Below are 11,608 nucleotides of genomic sequence, written 5' to 3'. Positions count from 1 at the left end.
TCCCGAGAGTCTTAAGACTGTAGTGTCTCTTGCTCATTTGCTCGAATACTACGAAGTCTGTTCACCTCTTCCTCTAGCCCCTTCACCTGGTGCTACAGCTGTTCAACAACAGCACACCTTCTGCAAAATAACTGTCAGTCCCTGCCTCATGGACAGGTATCAGGAACTTCTGGCAAACTGTGACCTGGAGAACTGGTGAGATGTTCAAGTTCCAATGACCCTGCCTCTCTCCCATCCCGCCCCTCTCCCTCCCCCCAATTTAGAATTAGCCATATGCAGACCAAAAAAGGAGTTCTGCACTTTTGGGGTAGGAAAGGTTAAAACCTCATCCTCCAGGTCTACAAGGAGCCCAAGAAGGCTTGTGTCTGCTATTAGCTCACCACGTCACCCCAGAACCCTCTTGACCCCTGCTTCCCACCCTATACCTCTGCAATGGCACAAGTCACAGCAGCCTGAAAATCCTGCGAGGGAAGGAGCAAAGTGGTGCAGAGTTAGCAAGCCTGGACTTGGCCCTGCTGAGAAAGTAGTAAGGTTGTAATTTAAGTGAGCCATAAGTGGGGATCTCAATTAAATGGCTTAAATCCAGTGGCACAGTTAAGTTCTGCTCAAGTTTAGGTACAGATACTTTACTACACTAAAATTATTGTCATAGGCAAAAACGAAATGCCAAAGAAAAAATGTATTGTTCATGTAATTTAAACCTTAGCAGCTGAATAATTGAGTGAAAGAATTATTATTATAGATTAATTATTGCAGAAAAAGAAAAGAGAAGCCTGAACTTGCCACTCCCCTGCTGTGCTTCTTTGGTTATCATTCCATCATTTCATCCCACACACACAGCCTGTGTTCACTGTGCCCCCACTTGCAAGGCATTTGCTATACACCATACCTGTTCTCCTCTATGTATTATTAACATGCTATAGACATGGAATTGTTCAACCTGAGAAGAGAAGGCTCTAGGGAGACCTTACTGAGGACTTTCAGTACTTAAGAGAGTCCCATAAGAATCACAGAATCATTGAGTCATTTAGGTTGGAAAAGATCTTCAAGATGGAGTTCAACCTTTGATTGAATACCACCATGTCAACAAAACTGTAGCACTAAGTGCCAAGTCCAGTAATTTCTTGAACAATTACAGCAATGGTGGCTCCAACATCTCCCTGGGCAGCCCATTCCAACACCTGACAACCCTTTGCATGAAGAAATACTACCTGACGTCCAACTTCAACCTCCCCTGGCACATCTTGAGGCTGCGTCCTCTCATCCTGTCACTAGTTGCCTTGGAGAAGAGGCCAACCCCCACCTGGCTATAACCTCCTTTCAGGTAGTTGTAGAGAGTGACTAAGTCTCCTCTCAGCCTCCTTTTCTCCAGGATAAATACCTCCAGCTCTCTCAGCTATTTCTTACTCTCTAGACCCTTCACCAGCTCCTTTGCTCTTCTCTGGACTTGCTCCAACATCATGATGTCTTTCAGGAAGTGAGGGGCCCAAAACTGGACACAGTTGCACACGTTCAGCCTCACCAGTGCCAAGTACAGGAGGACAATCAGAGCCCTGTTCCTGCTGGTCACACTGTTTCTGATATAATCCAGAATGCCATTGACCTTCTTGGCCACCTGGACACACTGCTGGCTCATGTTCAGCCACTGCTGACCAGCTCCCCCAGGTCCTTTTCTACTGGGCAGTTTTACAGCCACTCTGCTCCAACCCTGGTGTTGTTGTGATGTAAGTGCAGGACCTGGCACTTGGCCTTGTTGAACCTCATACTGTTGGCCTTAACCTACTGATCCAGCCTGTCCAGATCCTCTTCAGAGCCTTCTTGCCCTCCAGCAGATCAACACTCCCACCCAAATTAGTGTTGTCTGCAAGCTTACTGAGGGTGCACTCAATCCTCTCATCCAGATCATCAATAAAGATGAAATAGGACTGGTCCCAAAACTGAGCCCCAGTGACTGGCCACCAACTGGACTGCTCTCTAGACCCAGCCAGTTCTTAATTCAGTGAACAGTGCACCTCTCCAAGACATGAGCAGGCAGTTTCTCCAGGATAATATGGTGGGAGACAGCATCAAAGGCTTTGCTGAAGTCCAGGAAGACTACATCCACAGCCTTTCCCTCCACCCACTAGGCAGGTCATCTGGTCATAAATGGAGATCAGGGCTGTCAGGCAGGCAGAACATGCCTTTTGCAAACCTGTGCTTGCTGGGTCTGATCCCTTAGTTGTCCTGTATATGCCACGTGACCACACTCAAGATGATCTGTTCCATGACCTTTCCAACAAGGTCAGGCTGATAGGTCTGTACTTCTCTGGATTCTCCTTCTGACCCTTCTTGTGGATGTGATCACTGGCTAACTTCTAGTCACTTGGGTCCTCCCTGGTTTATCAGGGATGATGATCAATGATGGAGAGTGGCTTGGCGAGCTCTTCTGCTACCTCCCTCAGTACCCTTGGATGAATCCCACTAGGCCCAATAGACTTGTGAGTGTCTGAGTGACACAGCATATCACTAATTACTTCCTTCTGAATTACAGGCAGTCTATTCTGCTCCCCATCCCTGTCTACCAGCTCTAGGGAACTGGTTGCCCTGAGGATATCCAATCTTACCGTCAAAGACTGATGCAATGAAGGAATGAATTACCTCAGCCTTTTCCTCATCGTTGGTGACAGTGTTTCTCCCTGTATCCAATAAACGATGGAGATTTTCCTTGGCTCTCCTTTTGTTGTTAATGTTTCTATGAAAATGCTCTTTATTGTCTTTCAGAGCAGTGAACAGATTGAGTTCTAGCTGAGAATCTGCCTTTCAAATTTTCTCTCTACATGATCTAGCAACATACTTGTACTCTTCCTGAGTTGCCTGCCCCTTCTTTCAGAGATCAGCTTTTTTTTACTTTTCCTTGTTCAGAGAACAGCTGGTACAAACATTTTAACAGGGCCTGTTGTGGCAGAATAAGGGGTAAAGATTTTAAGCTAAAAGAGGTAGATTTAGTCTAAATATAAGGATGCAGCTTTTCACAGTGGGGTGGTGAAACACTGGAACAAGTTGCTCAGAGAGGTGGCAAATGGCTCATCCCTGGAAACATTTAAAGTCAGGTTGGACAGGGCTCTGAGCAAACTTATATAGTTGAAGATGTCCCTGTCTGTTTCAGGGGGATTAGACACAATGACTTTTAAAGGTTTTTTCCAACACAAGGTATTCTACGGCAAATATTTCGTTCTACACAGAACACTTTTTTGTTACTAACTATATAAAATCTATGGTATATCACATGATTAAAAGCAAAAGTAAAAAATTAAGCACTAGCCACCCAACTATTAGAAAAAAAAACAACTGCAGCAATAACTAAACAGGCTCAAGCAAAGCTCCAATCAGTCCAAGTTCAGACAAAACCTGACAAGTTCTGTGACCTTGTTGGGTCAGCTTAACCTGCTGTCTCTTTACTAGTGATAGTAATTCCACATTTACCAGGCTATAAGGCTACAACTAGGCCAATACTGGATTGCAGTTGTATGTCCAAACTAGGCCAATCCTGGAGTGCACTTGTATGTCCAGTTGCATACACACATAATATTCCTCATTCAGAGAGTGGAATCAGCTCTAAATTCCCAAAGACTACAGGGTTATTGCCTTTTGTGTACAGTTGTGTCCCATGTCATACCAGTGATGAAATACCAGTCCCATCCTAACATGCTTGTGGTTGACCCATGCTGGGCTTTCAAACAGACCAGAGCTCAGCAGTTTTGTAAGAAATCACAATTGAACTGCCTAATGGCAAGTGTTCCTCCCCCAAATTAGAACTACTATTTTCTTTTGCTGTCCTGTGTCATTTCTGCTCTACCCCATTTATGAACATTTTGTACTCAGCACTGTTCTTTTCTGCTTTAAAATCCAACCCACCTGGGAACTGCCTTTTCTTTTTTTCCCTTTTCTAAGAGTATCTCCTCCCACCTCCTTAGATCAAAATCAGACACAGTGACAGATCTGGATGCTTTGAACTATGACCTACTGCCCTAGTCTACTAGTCATTGTTTCTTCATATTTCTTATAGACACACTTGCTCTGGAATTGTTTTTTAATACAGCTAGCCCATAAACACATGTTCTGAAGCACAAAGAAGCAGGTAGACAACCTTTTGCATGAGAATTTAGAGGGGTTCTTCCAAAAATTTGGGGGAGGGGGATTCAGGAATAAAACTTTTTTCGAAGGACATGCCAAGAGATGCAACATCCCAGACCCAGTTGTTTTGAAAAGGAATAAATTAAAACAAAACCAAAACCAAAATTATTTTAAAAATTTTTTCTCTTACGTATTAAATTTCAATTCATGTAATCCAAACACTACTAAAACTGTCTGACATACTTTGGAAATGTTCTCTACGGAAGACTTTACAAATTATAATCTTTCATGTCTGTAATGTGGCTAGAAAAGACAGTAATTGGCTAGAGCCCTCTCCTAATTCTACTTTATTAAAATCTTTGTTAGAAACCAGTTGAGAAAACAATTTGGTCTCCATGTGCCAAACATGACTATCATCCATCATGAGGCTTAAGTCCTTCTCATTTTAAATAGCTTCCTTTACATTCTGAATATGAATGTGTCTGTTGATGCTATCACCACTTGACTGGGATTTTCCTCAGCTCACAGAGCTTGTTTCTAGCTGGACACAGCAGCTGACGTGGAAAACAGCTGGTAGATTCTCACCACCACAATCAAACACAAGACTCTCCTTGTGGCATCATCTTGGAGGGCTCAGTTTCCATCAGTGAGGTAGAACAAATCCTCTGAAAGAAACATTGACTTCAAGGGACGTGCTTTTATTGCACAACTTACCTGGGTGCAGAAGTACCCAGAGGACTCTCACACTCACGAGACACAAGAATTTCCTTGGCTGTACCTCCACAGTGGTGTGAAGCAAAGCCCCTCTAGCCACAGTCAAACTCCATTCTTTGGCACCTGGTGCAACCAGGTAAACTAAAGCAGACGGGTAATTTCTAGGTAACCTAGCACTTGAAGCTTAGCAGCTGTGATTAAAATCTGAAACAAGCTCAAACAGTTGTATAATAATATCACAGCCAATGGATTTACGTGATGGAAGATACAGTTCATTACAGCACTGTCCAAAAAGAGAGTGAGATAATGTTAAAGCGACAAGAAGCCAATGCAAAAGTGCACACTTCGGTCTTGCTAAGTAATCTGACAGATTCTCTAACAAAGGCAGACCAAAGCTGCCATAGATTACTAAAGTATAGTCCCAGGCATCATTTAGGGTATGTTGGTTTATAGCTTTCACCAATTCATTTTCAATGCATGGGTTTATTCTGTATTTATATAAAAACCTCAAACTTCATTATCAGCCTCTTCACATACCTTGAAAAGAGCTTTCCATTTCCTGAACAAGTTATTCAGTAATGTCTGTAGGGTTTTATTTTTTTTTTTTTTATGTTTTCATCAATTTTTGCAGCTTTATTTATGAGGCCCCACTGCTGTGCTGCCTCAGAGGTTAACAGATTACTACTATTGTAGTCAGTGAAATAGAATATTATTCTTAGAATACAAACCATCCTCCTGGGTAAACTCCTTGAAATAAATCTTTAACTCTGAATATATTTCCCTTAAGAAAGACAGACTTGCATAGCATTACTTAGAGCCTATCAAGTCAGTTTCTGGAAACAGAGGTTATCTGTCTTAATAAATAATGATCTGCTTCAAAAATGCTCCTCATTTTGAAAAGACCAGGAGCTACAGATATTTCTTACACGGAGCATTATTGAAACAGGATCTATTTTAAAAATCATGCTTACCTAGTATTTTAGGAAGTACTCTCAGCACTTCTATTGTGGGTTTTTCTTTCATTTCCTCTTTGCAGACATACCTATCTAAGATTCCTTTCAGCTGGCCATATCATGTAGACAGGTTTGCAATACAGTGTTTTTCAAGGAAGTAACTAAAGCACCCAACTGACTGAGAGTAGAAAAAGCAGTAAGTACTTTATGAAACTCACAACGGAGCCAAAAAACAAATATCAGAATTACTGGCAGAAACTGGTAATGTACCAGATGCAGAGGACCACTTGCTGGAAAACATAATAATGAATAATTTTAAATAAAAAATAATGTCATGATCTGTTCATGAACTTGCTGGGAACATTACATTTGTCTGACAGATAAATTATTCATTGTGAAATATTTCCTCAGCACCATCCATGGCTAAAGTTCTCAGAGTATTGTACTATTATTTGACTAAGGACTTAAATAATAACTTTAAAGCCTATCTTGTGTGAACATCCTAGAGTTGGGGCTGCAGCAAATGTTTTGGCAAATACAAACAAATTACTTCAGGCATGAATGAGATAAAATAGATAATTATAATATGACAAAACAATCAACTTTTGGCGTCTAGGCGCAGAAAATCACCAGTGATCGAGATTGGAGATTGGAACAAGTTAAAATGGAAGTATACACCTCTCTCTTTTGCTGACACATTCATACTCCTTCCTGTTGTTCCCCTTCACTGATTCTCCTACAAGATGTGAATTCTGCTGCTCATGCTCTGTCTTCCCTCTAGTTCAATCAATTTTCTTCCTTCCACATCATTACCCCTCCTCTTTGGTCTGCATCTCCTCTGTGGGATTCCCTTCAGAACAGATGCCTTCAGTTTTGGCACTACCGGACCAAAACTGTCCAGATTTTAGCAATGTGCTCATCTGAGCTGGATGCTACTGCTGCTTCTCCATTTGTCCCTTGCCTTTCACTTTCCTGAAGTGTAAGAAAAGAGCCCCAGATGTCAGCTTGGGGAGAAAGGGACAACACACTCACCACTGAGTCAGTCAACACTCTCCTCCGTCCAAAAGCACACAGACCATTCTGAGAGGAATGTTTTGGAGGAACATCCCACACTGGGGTGGGGAGGAGCAAGAATCACATTATTCCCTTTTAAGCTTTCTGGAAAAAGTTCTCTTAGTTCACAGCATTTTGTTTGTCTTAACATATAAGTCACTTCTGCCTCCCACTGCAAGGGTGTTAATATGAAACATGGCTGCTAGTATTTGAAGGTTACTCCAGAACCATTCTTTGCAATGTGTCTGTATGTATGCACGTACATGAACCACAACAACAGCACCAAAAAAAAAAACAACCACCAGGATTTGCGTTCAAAAGGGGCAGGCTCACAGAAAAGGGTATGACACTATTGTGAGTCAACTCCACAGAAGAACTTTCCATTATTTATTTTTGGCATTGATAATTTTTGTTCTGTCAGAATGCATCAAACGCAGGCTGGGGTCTGCATAATGCACATAATAAGACCAGGGTGAAAAAAAAAAATCTTGTAAAAGTGCTTTTAGGCAGGTGGTTGGAAAGCAAAGAGGCTTTATGCGTTCTCCCTGTAGCTCCAAAATGCCAGCTGTACAACTAGCATTATTCGCCAATACATCTGCTGGAACATATTTCAGAAAAGTAATGCTTCTTCCCCTACCGCCTCAAAAGACTCAACACAGGATGTCTGAGAAATGCAAAGACTTGCAGATGCTTTAAGACCCACTGTTGGCCTGCTGTTTCCAAATGTGGCACAGGTGCCAGAACTGCTGTTGGAAAAGTTGTGCAGAGCACATTGAGATCCAAATCCAGCCAAGGTAGTCTTGGCTCCTCAGATGCATCCAGATTCTTTGTGTTGAGAGACATCTCAGCTGAATTCTGAATCTGTCTGGGAGTTAGCTGTGGCTCAATCCAGAAGTTGCAATGAGATAGTTTTGCTTGCAGCTTTGAGTAAAAGCGAAGTCCCATATGAAGGAACTCAGGATACCTGAAACTAAGCTAAGTACTTGGTGGGAAGGATTTCTTTTCTTCACTATTCAATTTGTCCTATTAATTGACACACCAGCATCATCTCTTTTCAACACTTGCAGTAGCAGAAAGGCAATCTTCCTCATTGCTTAGCAGATTCTGTTCAGAGCAGAGTTTAAAAGCCCCCCACAAATTCCTGATCTCACAGTTAATCAGAGAAAAATTGGCTCAACAAGTCACGAGCTAGGTGATCACACCTGACAAAAATCCTTAACAATTTTAACTTCCCTGTATAAATTAAACTGAAATTCTTACATAATGCCTAAAATTTCTGCCATTTAAAATCTGATCTTTCTTTACTCCTTGGAATCAGTATTTTTTGCTAATAAATCTCTTATTAAGCAAAAGCTTTGGACAGTGCTCCTGCAAACATATCTTTGTTGAAGCTAGTCTGCCTCTTTTGAGTGTGTGCACATTTACGTAACAGAGCATGTTCTCTTCCTATATATTGTCTGTGCAAAAATCTCAGCAAACTTTGTACAAGATAGTACTTTAACTAAAACCTAGGTCGAGATACAATAAAAATGTATCTCAATACACAGAAGAAAAAAATTACCTGTCCTTCATGTGGGGCCTTGGACCCAAAACTAAAATTTAAGAACAGTCACAGAACTGAAAAAAACCTAGACTTAAGAACCTAAAGAAGTTTGTGAAGGTTCTAGAAGCACTTGCTTCATCCTGGCTGTCACATTTTTTTTTCTCTGATCAGAATTGTTATAGGGAAGAATAAGATATGAAGAGTTTAGAAAGAACCAAACTTATTTGTGAGGAAGTGTATAACTGAGCGTGATTCTTGATTGAATTAGCAAAGACTGAAGAGCTCTACTTCCATAAATGAAGGTACTCCACTAAATATAACATAATGTTTACCAGTTCCTAGATTCCTAAAGTACTTATGAGCAAGATGCTTGTGATATTCAATTGTCCTGGTTCCAGGCATGACAGAGATAATTTTTGCAGTAGCCAGGATGCACACGGTCAGGACCCTGAGGTTGTTCTATACCACCACACACCATACACAGGGGGTGGGAAGAGAAGGGGTCCCTTCCAGTCGGGCTAATGTTGGATAAACAGTTGGGGTAGTGCCAGGCTCTGCATGGTGAGCCTTCACGTGTGAGTGATTTGCCTCTCTTGTACACTCTTTTATTAATATTGTTGCTGTTACCCTTCATTTCTTACGCCATTGCTCTTTTTAGTAAATTGTTCTTATCTCAACTTGTCTTCATTATCTTTTGACCCTCCAATTCTCCTCTCCATCCTGCTGCCATGGGAGAGGGAGTAAGAAAGCAGCACATGATTTGGAGTGTTTCAATGGGAACATTAAATTTGGGAATACCATTCCTAAACCATTACACTCATTCATCTGAACATAATTAGTTGAAAGGTCAAGCATAATAAATCAGATCTGCACCAGCACACATGGAGTCCCTGGCCAAAGTCTGTGTACTAGAACTCATGTCATTCTCTTAAAACTTTTTACATAAAATTTAAGTGTTCATCACTTGTTATTTAGCATACTTAATTGAAGTGTATAAAAGGTACCAATTTATAATATACATGCTGCTAATGTATGTGTTTCGATGAGAAGAAAATAACTTTTCCTAGTCGCACCATTGGAAATATTGCATTATAAATATGCAATAAGGGTGATGGTTTTTCTTCCTTAAGAGACAGCATGAGACATTGTTGGAAAGGAGACATGTTTCATCTTAAAGTGTCTGTGCCACCCTTTGATTGTAAAAAAAAAATAATTTTATGAGACAGAGAAAGCCAGCCTTTTCACATTGTCAGATTTCTTTAGGAAAGTTTAAGAACTACAAACAGACATTTTACTCTGCCCCAGTTCAGCTGCACTGCTGTCTCATAGGCCCTAACCTAGTCAGTTCCTGCTAAAATGGAGCATTCACAGCTTATCCTAACTACAATTCAACCAAGTAGGAATTTCTGAGGCAGGGTAATATCTTTTCTGATGACAAAATACAAAAGCTTGGTCAGTTCTTTTCTGGAGATATGCATTTGCAGGAAAAAGAGACATGTTTCAGAGGAAGTTATCTGAAAGAGAAAGTTCCCTTCTTTCTAGGGAAAGAAGGTCAAACACAAAGAAGGTCAAACAGCAGAATTTTATTACAGAGGCAGCCTCAAACCTGACACTGATGGGAATTGCCAAGGACTGTTTCTCCATGTTTTGAATATAAGACTTCTGAAACAAATATGCACTGTCATGATCCAAGCAAATACTCACAGTCTCATGATCTTAAATCCTGCATTCCTTGTGATCCAGTCTGTAATCATATCAAACCATGATTTTTTAAAGTTATTAGATGCATAGCTATCCCAGTTCAACAAGAAGATACTCTCCACTTTATTATACATGTAATATTAAACTGTTGAATCTGCTGCCTTTGAGCAGTACTTTACAAAGTAGATGAAATTTAAATTGGCACTTAGAAAAGCTACTTCTCAAAAAGAAGATCATTTTTTATGTGTTCACACACTATTTCCCTTATTCTTGCTAATGAAAAGGGATTACTTTCATTATTAAATATTCATAAAATACATATAGCACCAGAAACATAGTTTTATGTTACCAGCTGTTACAGCATAAAGTGGAATGAAGACCTATACACTGAATTAAATGGGATCCAATCCACTCATACAGAGTGTCTAAATAGACAGTTTTTGGTGTCACCTTGACCATAAAGGTATGCCCATATAGAGGAGAAGCAAAAGAGGAAACCAGTTCCAAGTCTGGAAACACCCTAAGCTCACAGCAAGCTGGTAGCTGGCTCCACATTGTGACTCCAAGCACTGTCAGGAGTTTTCTCTTAGAGCAGAAAAAACTTTGTAGAATACAAAAAAAATAATGTTCTGGCTCATCAGAAAGAGAACGTGACACAGCACACTGTGACCTGGGAGGGCTTTGCCAGTGATTTACAGCATGTTTCCAACATCTATTGGTGACACCTTAAAGTTTTCCTGTCAACTGGAAGCCGCCACTTAGCAAGTGCCAGCAGCTCACATAGGCAATGCCAACAGACACATTCTTTAATTGCTTTTCCCTGTCTCATTAGCTCTGCTCCAGGGATGCTTCCTCTGATGGGCTCCATAGGTCACAGGATTAAAAACTACTGAATTTTCAAGAGAAACAAGAGAAGAGCCAAAGGCAGTAAGTATTAGCAGCTGATTCCAGCCAAGTTTAATTTCATTTCTCTTGAGGCTCAGCAGATGATCCTGCAGGTGGAGGAGTCAGGACTGCCAGCAGATATTTGTTACCCATGCTGTACCATCCTCTGTGGGCTGCTGTCAGCCCACCTGAGGTGAGCAGGAGAAGTTGGAGGCAGCATTTTGGCCACCAAGGTTTATTAGTATAGACTGAGACAACCAGCTATCTATATTGATCTTACGCATTCATAAAACTCATGCCTGGTAAATAAGTTTTCAATATAAACATTTATTAATATCTGATATCTCTTCCCAAAGGCCTCTTTCAGTGACCCCTGTAAACAAAAGAATTAGTCATGTTGAATAAACAAATTTTTCAGTAGGGTGTTGAAAGAGTGGTTTCCACTGCAATTAAACAAGACAAATCCCAAGAAGCCTACCCAAACCCCTAAGTGGTAACTTTTGAAAAGCAGTGATGTAATGAAAAGCATATTAGTAATGACTAATAAATTATTGTTGAATTCCTATGGGATTCTTTCCCCCCTCTTAAAAATCACAGCATCACTCATATCAATATGATGACTATTAAAAAAAAAATCAGAAGTAAA

The sequence above is a fragment of the Manacus candei genome, unplaced genomic scaffold (assembly GCF_025592945.1).
Source record: "Manacus candei isolate 608988 ecotype Guabito, Panama unplaced genomic scaffold, ASM2559294v1 h1tg000024l, whole genome shotgun sequence".
Lineage (NCBI taxonomy): Eukaryota > Metazoa > Chordata > Aves > Passeriformes > Pipridae > Manacus > Manacus candei.
Note: the sequence above shows the minus strand (reverse complement) of the source record.